Below are 15,062 nucleotides of genomic sequence, written 5' to 3'. Positions count from 1 at the left end.
CGGTTTCTCTTTGCCCTTAAACAACAACTTCCAGGCATCTTTGTGGGTGGTTTCAAAGAGCCTCACCAGGGTTTGATACTTCTTCGGATTAAAATCTCATAGAGGGCGACTTCTGCACTGGCACAGGAGGATCCGGCGAACTAGCATCACCTGGATTAGATCGACAAACTTGACGTCCTTGCCTATCATGCTTTGGACGCGCGTATGCAACGCTATTAGCTCATCGGGTGAACACCAATTCGGGCACTTCTCGACCCAGGAGGTGAGTCGCATGGGAGCGCCGGAGCGGATTCGGTGGCTGCGGCCCAGGTGGTACCGCGGGGTTCGGTGATGTAGAACCACTACTTCTGCCACTCCTTTACTGTATCCCCAAAAGTACCTTTCGCCCAGGAGACGTTGGACAGCTTACTCACCATGGCTCCTCCGCACTCTGTGTGCTGGCCATCCACCACCTTCGGCTTCACGTTGAAGACTTTGAGCCACAGCCCGAAGTGGGGTTGGATGCGGAGGAAGGCCTCACACACGACGATAAATGCCGAGATGTTGAGGAAGGAGTTCGGGGACAGATCATGGAAATATACCCCGTAATAATACATCAGCCCGCGGACGAAAGGGTGGAGTGGAAACCCTAGTCCACGGAAGAAATGAGGGATGAATACCACCATCTGGTTGGGATTCGGTGTGGGGACGAGTTGTCCCTTGGCCGGCAGACGGTGGGCGATTTCCTTTGCCAAGTATCCGGCCGCCAGAAGCTCAGTAATGTCCTCCTCCCTGACGGAGGAGACCATCCACTTACCCTGACCTCCGGATCCGTACATGATTGAATGCTAGCTCGAGTGGAAAGGAGATGAGAACTTGGGTGCTGGAGCTCGAGATTGGAAGGGCGGAGATAGAGACAAGGCATGGGAGAGGAAGAGGGAATCCTTATCCCCTTATAAAGGCAGTGAATGTTGAATGCCTCCCCACTCGCCTTAGGACTCGCCTATTCCCAAGGGCTGTGTAAACGACACGGTTGGGTTACCCATACCCACATTGATGAGAATCCCACAATAAGGGGCACGATCTCTGCTTTGACAATACGTGCCAATAGCGACCGCGTCTCAGGACGTGGAGCGGCGGACACTGAACGGTCCGGAATTATGACCGGTTGGATGTGATGTCATGTTGTCAGCAGATTGGACTCATATAAAATTATATTCTCTCTGCGGTTGTGTATGGTGTGTGTGACAGGTCCGGATACTCTCGTCGCGTCCAAAGACTGTCTTGGAGTTCGGGAAGAGGGTAACCCGCCTTGCAATGCCGGAGACAATCTGCGCGCCGGACTCCTCGTCATTGAAGCCAGGTTCAGGGGCTACTGAGAGGGGTCCTCGGGCATCCGGCCTATTATCAATGGGCCGAACTAGTGGGCTGTGAAGACATGAAGGCCGAAGACTGTACCCGTGTCCGGATTGGACTCTCCTTGGCGTGGAAGGAATGCTTGGCGACCAACTATGAAGATTCCTTCTTATGTAACCGACTCCATGTAACCCTAGATCCCCCTAGTGTCTATATAAACCGGAGGGTGTAGTCCGGAAAGGATATACTCATTACCATATTCATACAAGCTAGGCTTCTAGGGTTTAGCCATGACGATCTCATGGTAGATCAACCCTTGTAATACTCATATTCATCAAGATCAATCAAGCACGAAGTAGGGTATTACCTCCATAGAGAGGGCCCGAACCTGGGTAAACATCGTGTCCCCTGTCTCCTGTAACCATCGACCTTAGATGCACAGTTCGGGACCCCCTACCCGAGATCCGCCGGTTTTGACACCGACAACGGCCCATATATCTGTTGGTCCATTTGTAGTCGGACTTGAGTTTTGGCCTTTTAGCGACCCATTTAAGTGTTGGGCCAATTCTTGGCCCTGTGTGCCTTTCAGCCTATTAACGGACCATAAATGAGTTGGGACATTTGTAGTCGGACCTGAGTTTTGGCCTTTTAACGGCCCATGCCCTTCATGGTCCAATACCAGCCCGGTTTTTCTTTCGGCCTGCTAAAGGCCCAGAACACAGTTGGGCCATTTATAATACGACCTGACTTTCGGCCTCTTAGCGGCCCATGCTCTTCATGGTCCAGTACAAGCCTGCTGTCTCTTTCGGCCTGCTAAAGGCCCACAGTATTGTTGGGCCATATGTAGCCCGAACTTAGTAACGGCCTGTTAACGGCCCGTGAAATCAATTGGGCCCACCTGTTTCCCGCTTTGATGTCAGCCTGTTAACGACCCGGGAGTTAAGAGGGCCGACCATTAACTTTCGGCCTAGTAACGACCCATTAACTTAATGGGCCCACTAAAGTTCGTACATGTCTTTAGGCCAAATTAGATAATTTGAGCCCATTACGATGAGCAATTATGCACAGGACCAAAACCGATCAAGCAAAGGTACGGCATACAGGAAAAAACGTTGCACATCCAGCATATATTACAGGAAATTACATCCACTGGGCAAGCAAAGATTGATGCCAGTGCAAATAAATGAACAGAACCTAACGATCTACAATGTCACAATCTGCAACCTTAGCACAGATGACGCCCATAAGCATGTGGGCAAGTTCTTGCTGCTTTGCTACACTGTCTCTGGAAACATTGACCAGTTGTTGTGTCGCACGACTCTGCACCTCTGATTCCTCCACCATTTCCATCATTCCTTTAGTCATTAATTGGTTCACAAACATACATTTTTCTGTTGCATTCGAGACAGAGGATACTGAATAGATTCATATGGCGACTTTGGCGGGCTTGTATTATTGATAGTGGAGAGTGTCTCGACCGCTGCATCATAACATAAATTAGGAGGGGAACCAAACATATTAATCATGAGTTATTGGCATATTACCTGGCCTAGATTTATTGGAAAGGAACAATGGGGTTTCCTTGCTATTTTCAGAGTTTGTCTTCTTATATTCAGCAGCCTGCACCAAATTAAGACACTAGCATTGCCATCATTGGCCAAGTCAGGTAATAGGAAAGCAACATTGGCACAACGAACGTTTGGGCAACTAGCCAACACCAAATTAACACAATATGGCACAGCTATCATCAGCCAGGTAAGGTAATACGAAAGCAACATTGACACAATGAATGAATGGGCAACCAGAGAAGCACTACAATTCAGTATTGTGCATGATATGAGAGAGTACACTCATGCAGCTTAGTATGCAAAACTACCAGGCAGTTTTATTTACAAAAATCAACATTGGCGCCTTTAACATTTTGCTACAACTAATTTTAGATCATACAAAGGTTGGATTCACGCCGATTAACAAAATACATGCTGATGTAAAAATATAGTGATATGCAACAGGTACTTACATCAGCATTGGAGCACAAAGAATCCCCTCAAGATATTCTCCTCGAATACAATCCCAATGAAGGAAATCTTCTATCATTTAACCTTATTTTCTAAAAGAGAGATGTGTAAGAAACATGTAGAACATATGATCGGAATGCTATAAAATTTCATGATGCGAGGATACACACACGCTTCTTAGAATGGAGTTGACATTCTTTTGGTAGACTGGAGCGGACTAGTTCTTTGGCCACTGAAATCTGCTTATTATTAGTGGGAGTTGGGTTTCTCTATGCTGGAGCAGTATCTATGAAAAATGGAGTTGGTTTATTATCTCCTGGCGTTTGGATCTTTTGCAAAGACCTGGTTTTTAACCCTTCAGATTCTAACATAGCCATCTTTCCCTTGCATGCCTTATATAGAAGAATGGTACTTCAATTATAAAACATGCTATAGCAGAGATGGAATAGGTACTGAAGAATAGAAAGGCATGACATATTGACATGTATTCCCTCCATCCGGAAATAAATGGGTGGGTCTAGGCGTATTTCAGTTCTAGATACGTCCAGTTTTATCCATTTCTGCGACATGTAATCCGGACGGAGGGAGTATGATGTAAGAGCTAGGGATACGGCAAGACAACACAATAAAAAACATTGAAAACCCACTGCAGAACCAAAGTAATCAAACCCACTGATATGAGATAGTACACTCATGGTGCTCAGGATGCAAAACTACCAGGCGGTTTTCCTTAAAAAAATCAACATTGTGGCCTTTAATCATACATTTTGCTACAACTAAATTTAGATCAGATAAAGGTTGGATGCACGCTGATTAACAAAATACATGCTGATGTAATAATATAGTGATATACATCAGGTACTTACATTTGCATTGGAGTACAGAGAATTCCTGCAAGAATCTTTCCCCATAGACGATACCAGGGCAGAAATTCTTCTATCTGTTAGGATTATTTTCTAAAAGAGAGATGGGTAAGAAACATGTAGAAAATATGATCAGCATGCTATAAAATTTCATGATGCAAGGATACGCACACGCTTCTTAGAATGGAGTTGACATATTTTTGCTGCACTGGAGCGGACTAGTTCTTTGGGCACTGGAATCTGCTTATTATCAGTAGGAGTTGGGTTTCTCTGTGCTGGAGCAGTAGTTATAAAAACTGGAGTTGGTTTATTATCTCCTGGCGTTTGGATCTTTTGCAAAGACCTGGTTTGTAACCCTTTAGATTCTAACATAGCCGTCTTCCCCTTGCATGCCTTGTATATAAGAATGGTGCTTCAATTATAAAACATGCTACAGCAGAGAGATGGAATTGGTACTGAGAATAGAAAGGCATGACATATTGACATGTATTCCCTCCATCCGGAAACAAATGGAGTGGTCTAGGCGTATTTCAGTTCTAGATACATCCTTTTTTATCCATTTCGGCAACATGTAATCCTAACGGAGGGAGTATGGTGTAAGAGCTAAGGATACGACAGGACAACACGGTAAAAAAGACACTAGCTGAATGTAAAACTGTATGCTAGCGGAATACGTATAGAAAAAACTAAGGCAACATACACGTGTATGATTGGGAAACTAAGATGGCATTGCAACAGAGCACTAGAACAACACTTCAATGTAAAAAAACATGGTATGGTAGACAGATGAAGTACATACTAATGAATAACAATGCATAAGATATTCAGAAGCATGATGTCCAAATTAAGCAGATGGCATTGCGATAGAGTAGAATGACAGTATGTGAATTTGAAAACATGTTATCTTGAATGGAATAGGTACTGAAAAACAGGAAGGCATGACATATTTACATGCATGATCAGCATGCTAAGCACATGGCATTGCAACAGACTAGATACACTCCAAGACATTATATGCATGTTGTACCCATATCATGGGCCAAGTTAGATCAAGGACCTTGTGGGGTGAAGAGGATTCAACTTCTTTCTGCAAGTCTTCTGAAGAACTGCCTTTACATGTTCCATCATATTGGGTATCATTGACATCAAGTTTATTGGCCTTTACATTGCTCCGTGAGGTTCTTGTGGATATATCAGTGTGTGCAATTATATCTAACATGCATGGAAGACAACTAGTAGTTAGATTTATATAATGAGTGCCTGCAGGAGACAACATAAATAGTAGGACTGGGGTTAACTAGCAGCAACAGGTCTCAAAAACTAAAGGGAGAACACAGATGAAAGCTACAGAATATGTATCATTTGTACTCGAGATTAAATAGATGGCACACAAAAGTATTAAAGAACAACATAGGTAATACTAGAAGTGGTATAATACTATAATCACCAGCCAGTGGGATAGCATTGGCTGATGGATGATAACTATGGAATAACGTTACCTAAAGAACAAGTCTCTTAGCTGAACTATGGAACAACGTTAACTCCTGAACAAGACCCGTAAGAGATCAGCATGAGTATACCGTGAAATGTGATAATCTATTTTCCATGCTTAGATGAATAACAAAACCATAAATGTTGCACACAAGTAAGATGAGGGAACAACCTATCTGGCCGCCATCCATAGGAGTGAGCATCATGTGCTGACTTGTCGATGGCCCTGCAGTTGTTGTGGCTGTCCATGTCGGGTACGCGCATTCGATGCAGGGAACTGTTGAGTGGGGACTATAGCTCCCTTCTGGTGTATGCTTCCCTTGTTGGAGCAGCTGCGGTGAGTCGGAAGACGGTGTGGCTGAAGATGCAGATAACGCATAATGTTAAGAACGGCACATCTCTTTGATCTGAAGAAATACACTAAGAGATCAACAGCAAGGTACGAGAGTGGTAACACGTCTGTTGACTGAGACTAAATTGGGGTCACACGATTTTATTTTATTTTGCTACTGTCCGATCTACGCCAGATGGCTTGATGGCCATCTTGTGCCTCCCGGCTGACACTGTTAGGAATCTTCCCCGATGTGACACTCCAAAATTTTAAATTGGTCTTTATCAAAAACTTTGTGGTTTTCTTTGAAAAGAGGCCATTTAAATTTTTTCAGAAAACCTTCCTCTTAAAAAACTTCCTTTGCTTTGGCAAGGATTTTTTTTAAAACATTGGTGTTTGAATCTTTTGAAACTTCTTCTCTGTTGGTTCCCTCTCAAATTTATTTTTGGAGTTTAATCTTTTTCTTTTACATTGAAACTCCATGAAAATTTGGGATTTTCATATCTTGGAACCACCCATGACTTGGCATTTTTGCCCATGTGGTAAAACCCCTCCAAAACCTCCCCTACACCTTGTGATCAACCTAAGTTCTCTGTCCCAACTAATCCAAACAAGTTTTGGATTTTATTCTAATTATTTTTCCTCTCAAATCAATTCTGAAAATTATTTGGAGCCTGAGGGATTTTCAAAGCAAGTACTCTTTTTCATTTGAGTTTTGACCTCAAACCAACTCTCCTAGTTTGTACTTTGTACCCACAACTCAGAACCATCATAATCCACTCCTCCCCTTTTCAAATTTTTCAAAATACAGTCTCTGCAAGTTTGGACCAGATTTGCCAAATTTGGGGAAATTCATATCTGCACTCCTCCAAAAATTCCACCAAAATTCAGGCAGCCTATTTGAGCAATGAGAAGCCACTCCACCAAAAATCAGCTCAAGGAAAAATCTCCAGAGGCCAAAAACATTCTGTCGAACACCTGAGCTGCACTATTCCTTTGCAAATTCAGAAAGTTCAGAGATTCAGTTATCTTTCTTCCTCCGTCAGTTTCAGTCACGCGGCCACAGTGCCCTTGGCACGTTCCTCGCCGCCTCTTCCTCCTGTCTGGAGCATCCCGCACGCGCACTTGGCATCTTCCCGGCGTCGGTGGCGCCCTGGCCGCCCGCGCCGGCGTGTCTTGCGGCGGCCGAAACCCCGTTGCAGCCGACAGGGAACAGAACGGCGGCTCAACGCCGTTCGGCGCCGCCCAACGCTTCTCCGCTCTCCGCGTGGCCTCATGCATGCCAGCGCACGCCCATAGCACCGTCGTCGTGGCCCGGCAAGCACGGAACGTGCTCCCTGCCGCCGACGGGCCGCGCCACCCCTGTTCCGCCGAGCTCACCCATAGCACCAAGTCCCAGCCCGTTTAGCGCCTAAATGGGACCGGTGGACCTCAACGACGATGCCCAAGCCGTTAATCCCACTGCACATCCCCGGCACCGCCGTAATCACTCGCCGGAGATCCCCGTTCACGGCAACCGCCTCGGGCCGCCTATAAAAAGGGCCCCCGAGCACACCCTCGTGCACGCCTCATCCCCACTCCTCACCAACGCCACGCCAGGCCACTAGGGGGACCCCGAGGAGGTCTCCTCCCCCAACTCCGGCCGCCCCGATCCGCCTCGGCCTCCACCACGATTCGCTCCGGTGAGGCCATCTCCGGCGCCCAAACCCCGTCCGTTACCCTCTCTAGCTACCAGGAGCGTAACCCCCTCTTCAATTTGACCTCTGCAGCCCTCTCCGACGAGTCCCTCGACCACCCGAGCCGCCGTCCGCCGGAGCAAAGCTCGCCATCGACGTGGTACTCGCCGGCGACCACCACCACCACCAACCGACGCGGAATGGCGCCCTGAGCACGGAGGTACCCTCCGATCCCCTTGCCTCGCCGTGGATCGCCGCCGGCGACCACCGCGGCTCTCGAGCGCCGACGAGCTTCGTTTCCCCCCCCCCCTTTTTTGAAGTTCAAAGCTGACGAGTGGGACCCCACCGTCAGCCTCTCTGCCCTCTCTGGTTGAATCATTTTCTGAAAACGCCTTCTGCCAAATACGCTTTCCCTCTGGGCTGGCGTAGTTGCTACCGAAGCGTTTTCTGTTTTTATAAGCTAACCCCCGGAAATCTTCTGTTTCATTACAGATGAGTCCCTGGACAAAAACCCTTATAACTTTTAAACAGAAAAGTATTTTTGATTGATTCTTTTTCTGTCCTCTTCAGATTTTTGTCTAGTTTTTTATCAGATTTATTTGAAAAATATTTGGTATACTTTTTGTGCACTCCTTGGTATTTACGATAGCGCATATATTTTCTTTATACCGTAGATACCGAAGGAGGTGACGGAGCCGCGAACTTCACTGAGCTAGGATCCGACTACTCTGAACCAGGCAAGCATGTTTGAACTTTTGATATGATGAGTGTCTTGGCATGTTTTGCATTTAGTTAGTCTCATGGCATGTTGATGAGCATACCGATGAACGTATTTCCATGCACTATTGAGGTAAGTGAGTTCGATGATCCATGAGTGGATGGATGTGAATATGAATGGCCATGTGTTGGCATGAGAATGGGTAAGATGGCAGTGTTGTAGCATGCCAGTCTTATGCCAGACTATGTGACTGCAGTGTCAAACCGTATCGGTCCAGTCCCTTCCATTTCCTTCCCTGTACTACCACATGTTTTCCACAAGGAATATGGTTTAGTAAGTTGTAAACCACTTTCCTAGTACACACCAAAAGGGAGAGGCCGTGATGATGGTTCCATGGCCCTGGATTAAAGCCAGTCATCCGGTCAGGGGGCATGGGTGTTTCCGGTTGGGACCGAGAGGGGGGCACTCCTTAGAGCGCGCGTATATAAATTTGATCCCATGCTATTCGAGATTGTGATCTCCCCGTCTCCAAAGTTTTTCTTGGACGATGTCTAGGGTGATTCCTAGCATCGAGAGGTAGAATGGGTGTGTACTGCTTAGCTGTGTTTTCTTCCGAAATACCGTAAACGGAACTAGTCCTTCGTGGCTACGGAAATCCGTTGGCTGTGGGAAAAATTTTGTACAAACTCCGCAGAGTCATATATTCCTCCAAATCATCTATTCCATGTCCAAATTCGTATCATCTTATCCTAATCAATTGTCAGTTTTGATGGCAGAGACTCCGGTGATTCGTATGAGTGCTAACTCCGGTTAAATGATTACTCCTGTGGATGGACTCACCCGTTTATTTTCATGAATTGAATGTTTATTATGAGTATTATTTACTTGTGAATAAAAGCCCTTTCTGCGATGTCGCTCAGACGTCCGACTGTGGCATTTCTTTTAAAGTCCTTTCTGTGATGTCGCTCAGACGTCCGAATGTGGCATTTCTTTTAAAGCCCTTTCTGTGATGTCGCTCAGACGTCCGACTGTGGCATTTCTTTTAAAGCCCTTTATGTGGCGTCGCTCAGACGCCCGACTGTGGCATTTCTTTTAAAGCCCTTTCTGTGATGTCGCTCAGACGTCCGACTGTGGCATTTCTTTTAAAGCCCTTTATGTGGCGTCGCTCAGACGCCCGACTGTGGTATTTCTTTTAAAGCCCTTTATGTGGTGTCGCTAAGACGCCCGACTGTGGCATCATTTCCTTATTTTTATTTGTTCACCTTTCGAGGCGTCGCTTCAGACACCCGATCGGTCTTCATATGTGTTTTGTTGGGATTTCAGGCGGACTACCGCCGTTTCCCCTTTTTCTTACCCCGTTATGCTAATTTTATTTTAATGTGCATTGATGAATTAATCATGTCGCATCCATGCATGCATTTGTTATATCTTACGTCCGAACTGTCTTGCGAGTACTTTCAAAATACTCACTGGCTTGTTGATTTGGCCAGATGCTGACGAAGGCGATCTCATGGATGAAGAATTTAATAGCGAGTCCGACACCTAGAGGAGTCCCAGTCAGTCTCGTGCGACCCTGGATTTGGTCACTGTATTATATCCGCTTCCGCTACCAAATAAATTCATCGAGCCTCTCCTCGACGCTCGATGAGATGACAGACGTAGAGTCTTGTATCTCTCTCCCCGCTGTGTTTCTCCACCACCGCCCTATCCTCGAGTCAGTAGTATGCCTCCACACCCCTGTGTCGTGTCCGCCAGTATGTATAATTATTGGCGTGCTTGTAATAATTTGGTTGAGCAACCGTAGTTCAACCCTGTAATATATTTTATGCTACTGGCTTATTGTATCAAGAATTTGTCTACCAGTGAGGAGGATTTCTCTCATACTGGACTCAAAAGATTGGCTTTTCAATAAATATTTTTATTGGAAAACCGGTCGTGACAAGCTTGGTACCAGAGCCAGGCTGACTGTAGGAAGCCACTAGGTGCGATCGCTAATTGGTTATTAGCATGATAGAGCCATTTTATAATTTTCTGCAATTGTAGACATTTCTGACAGTCAGCATAAATTTATGATCTGACCATGCAGAATTTTTGCCTACTTTTGTAGATGGCCGGCAACAGCTGCGAGTCTCAGACCTTCGCCAACGTGCCCGATGGGTTCGTCAAGCTTCTTTCTTTCATCGTTCAGGTCGCGATGGGGCCATCCGTGCGCCCAGTCTTCACACTCTGCCAGCACCAGTCAACGACAGTCTGACCATGCACCAGGCCGCGGTGCAGTTCAAGGGAGGGCGTGGTGAGTTACGCCGCTTCCAGTTCGTGGGAAGAGCCATGCCTACGGAGAGGCATGCTATGCAGATAGCAGCCCGCGAGGCGATAGCTCGTCTCAGGGATGTCCTACCCGTGATGAAAACTCGTCGTTACCGCTATCTTCCATGCCATGTACCTTACACCTGTCACTACACATTCTCCTGCCCCAGAGGAGAACGAGACGAGGTGTTTGAAATGCTCATTGAGTATCTCCGGGCCCTGGAGGCAGCCTTCGACAACCTGGTGGACGACTTCGTAGCTACCCGCATGGACTCAGTTCATGGCTGTGCTGCCAACAGGAGGGAGCTCCTACCCATCACACCGCCACTGACTTTGGTCTCGTCATCAGCATCTTATACGCCTACTCGTCGCCTGCCTTCTACCGAAGAATTCAACCAAGTCGTTGCGCCCACTCCAACGCGCACTGCACCACCCTTCGCGCCCACTCCTGTACGTGTTGCTCCGCCCCTGGCAACCGCTCCGTCCACTCTACGCAACACTACACGTATGGAGCCCATTAGCGAGGAGGAAGTCGAGTCCCCAACCTCGCTACGCCTCGCCCTCGGCAGGGCAAAGGAGGTCGTCAACATTTCTGCCTGAGTACGCCTAGCTGCCATGTAATGTACCGCTTTGTAAGATATGTACATAGGTTGTGAGAAGTAGCCTGTTTGCGCATCATGTAGGATCTGGAGAAGTGCACTAGCCTAAATAACATGTCAGGATTATGTACGCATATCCTGAGTGATGTATTGTATAATTACCGCCCGCGTGTAAGATATGTAATGAGCAGTCCTTCTCCGTGCGCAAGTCGATTTGCTTTTCTTAAGTAAGCTGGGTTATTCAGTTTTATTTGCCCACTTTATGCATTTTATGAATTTGTTTTTGCGACTCTTTCCGCTTTTCTTATGGGTCTTACAAATATATCCCCAGAGTGAAAAATGTCTCGTCCTTGGACTCGCTCCATGCCAATTCCACCAGAGGAAAATTATGATGCACAACCCAGCAACGAGTTCACTCAGGGACAGTCAAGCCAACCGGGCAGTGAATCGGCACTTTCACAAATGTGCCGCCTTTATGAACAGAGTCAGCAACAACATCGTGAAATAATGAACCAAGTCATCAACATGGGAAATCACCATGGACAGTATCAACAGCATTCCAAGTTATCTGAGCTACAGAAGACACGTCCTCAAACATTTTCTCATGCTGACAAGCCTCTTGAAGCCGAGGACTGGCTTCGAGATATGGAGAGAAAATTAATAATTGCAAAATGTTCAGACCCCGAGAAGGTATTATATGCTCCGCACTATCTCACAGGAGCAGCCGCATCGTGGTGGGAGAATTTTCTGCACATGCACCCCAACGAAAATGACATAACCTGGGATGATTTCAAGGAAGGTTTCCGTGGTGCACACATTCCTCAGAGTATTATGAAAATCAAGAAGAGAGAATTCGATGACCTCAAACAAAGGAACATGACAGTGTCAGATTACAACGGTCAATTTACTCTATTGTCCCGCTACGCCAATGAAGAGCGTATGACTGAAACCAAGAAGATGGAAAAATTCCTTGACGGTCTGGCGCCCGCGCTTAAATGCCAACTGGTAGTGCACACTTTTCCTGATTTTAAAACACTGGTGGACAAAGCCATTACTCCGGAAAATGAGAGACGCAGTCTGGAAGATATCCGCAAGCGAAAAAGGGACCAGACTAATCATGCTCGCAATCACCGAAGCAAGACAGATTTTCAAAAGGGTGGGACACACAAATCCTCATCCAATGTCTCACGCCCAATCAAGAATTTTCATGCAAGAGACAAGGAATTCACCTATCGCCCCGGCGTTACTTGTTACGCTTGTGGAGAAGAAGGGCACTATGCCAAACAGTGCCCCAAGCCAAGGAATTCAACCCCAAAGCCGAACAACGGCGGCAACAATTCCGCGCCCAAGCGAAACAATTTCAATCCCAACAATAACCACAGGAAGGGCCATCTGAACCACGTAACCAAAGAGGAGGCACAAAATGCTCCGGATATCGTACTCGGTACGTTTCCTGTCAACAAAATACCTGCAATGGTTTTGTTTGATTCTGGAGCTTCTCACTCTTTCATTTCGAAAAGTTTTGCTTTGCAAAATAATTTTTCGATGCTTCCTTTGGAGAAATCCATGATCATCAAGTCCCCCGGGATTCAGCAAGTTACTCAGAATTACTGTCAGAATGTGGTCATTGAGTTCGAAGGATTGGAGTTTCACGCAAATCTTGTTGTGTTGGAAAATAAAGGACTGGATGTCATCCTAGGGATGGATTGGCTAACCACCAATAAGGGTTTTATCGACTGTTTCAACAGGACCGTAATTCTCACACACCACCAAGGGAAGACCATAAAAGTATCAGCCAAGGAAAGGAAAATACCCCGGCAGCCGAGATTGAATAAGGTGGATGTTTCTGAGCTAAACAAGGTTCCAGTAGTGTGTGAATTTCCAGATGTATTCCCTGAAGAACTACCAGGCATGCCACCAGATCGAGAAATAGAATTCCGCATTGAGCTAGCACCAGGAACCACCCCCATATACAAGAAACCATACAGAATGGCACCATCCGAGTTGATTGAGTTGAAGAAACAAATAAAGGAATTACTGGACAAGGGATACATTCGAGTCAGCTCCTCACCTTGGGGATCACCAATTTTATTTGCCAAAAAGAAGGATGGAACGCTGAGATTGTGTATTGACTATCGAGCACTTAACATGGTCACAGTCAAGAACAAATACCCGATGCCACGAATAAATGATTTATTTGATCAACTCGCTCAGGCCAAGGTATTCTCAAAAATTGACTTAAGGTCAGGATACCATCAATTGAAGGTACGAACAGAAGATATTCCCAAAACAGCCTTCACCTCCAGATATGGACTGTACGAGTTCACAGTGATGCCATTTGGATTAACTAACGCCCCAGCATATTTTGTTCACCTCATGAACAAAGTATTTATGAAGTTTATGGACAAGTTCGTCGTGGTATTCATCGACGATATTCTGGTATACTCCAAGACACCAGAAGAGCACGCAGAACATCTCAGGCTAAGAAAACACCAATTATATGCCAAGTTCAACAAGTGCGAATTTTGGCTAAGACAAGTAGGCTTTCTAGGCCACGTACTGACCCAAGACGGTATCGCAGTGGACCCAGAGAAAGTCAAGGCCGTACTTGGCTGGAAGTCACCAGCCAGCGTAACGGACATTCGGAGTTTCTTGGGAATGGCAGGAGATTACCGCAGATTCATTGAAGGATTCTCCACCATAGCCAAGCCTATGACACAGTTACTCAAGAAAGATAAGAAGTTTGACTGGACAGAAGCCTGCGAGAAAAGTTTTCAAGAGCTAAAGCGGAAGTTAACGACAGCACCAGTATTATTTGTACCCGACATACACAAGAATTTTGAAGTATATTGTGACGCGTCCAGAAAGGGTCTCGGATGCGTGTTGATGCAGGAAGGAAAGGTTGTCGCCTACGCTTCAAGTCAACTTCGCAAGCATGAGGAAAATTATCCCACTCATGACTTAGAAATGGCAGCAGTTATTCATGCTCTCAAGGAATGGAGGCATTTCTTACTTGGGAATCGATGTGAAATATATACGGATCACAAAAGCCTCAAATACATCTTTACGCAGCCAGAATTAAATTTACGGCAACGACGCTGGTTAGAATTGGTAAAGGATTATGATGTTGGTATCCATTAACATCCAGGGAAAGCAAATGTAGTGGCCAATGCTCTTAGTCGGAACCCCAGCTCCGACGAAAACAATCTGCACAGCTTGAGGCCCGAATTCCAACAAGAATTTGCCAAGCTCAACTTGATAATGGTAGCAGAAGGCACCATATCAAACATGGAAATACAACCCGACCTTGTGGAGAAAATTAAAGGAGCTCAGCCCGGTCACACCAGCATCGAAGGCATCAAAAGAAAGTTGAGTATAGGCAAGGCCTCGGAATTCGTAATAGACAATGAAGGAATATTATGGTACGGTGAAAGGCTCTGCGTGCCAAACATAGAAGACCTTAAGCAGCAAATTTTAGCTGAAGGACACACCACTCCATATTCAATTCACCCTGGAGGAACCAAAATGTATAAGGATATTCAGGAAAGATTTTGGTGGCACGGTATGAAGAGGGACATAGCCACCTTCATTGCATGTTGCGACTCATGTCAACGCATAAAAGCTGAACATCAGAGACCAGCCGGACTACTGCAACCAAACAAAATACCTGAATGGAAATGGGATGAAATAGGAATGGATTTCATTGTCGGACTACCTCGGTCGC

Source organism: Triticum dicoccoides, chromosome 3B, assembly GCF_002162155.2.
Source record: "Triticum dicoccoides isolate Atlit2015 ecotype Zavitan chromosome 3B, WEW_v2.0, whole genome shotgun sequence".
NCBI classification, from domain to species: domain Eukaryota; kingdom Viridiplantae; phylum Streptophyta; class Magnoliopsida; order Poales; family Poaceae; genus Triticum; species Triticum dicoccoides.
Note: the sequence above shows the minus strand (reverse complement) of the source record.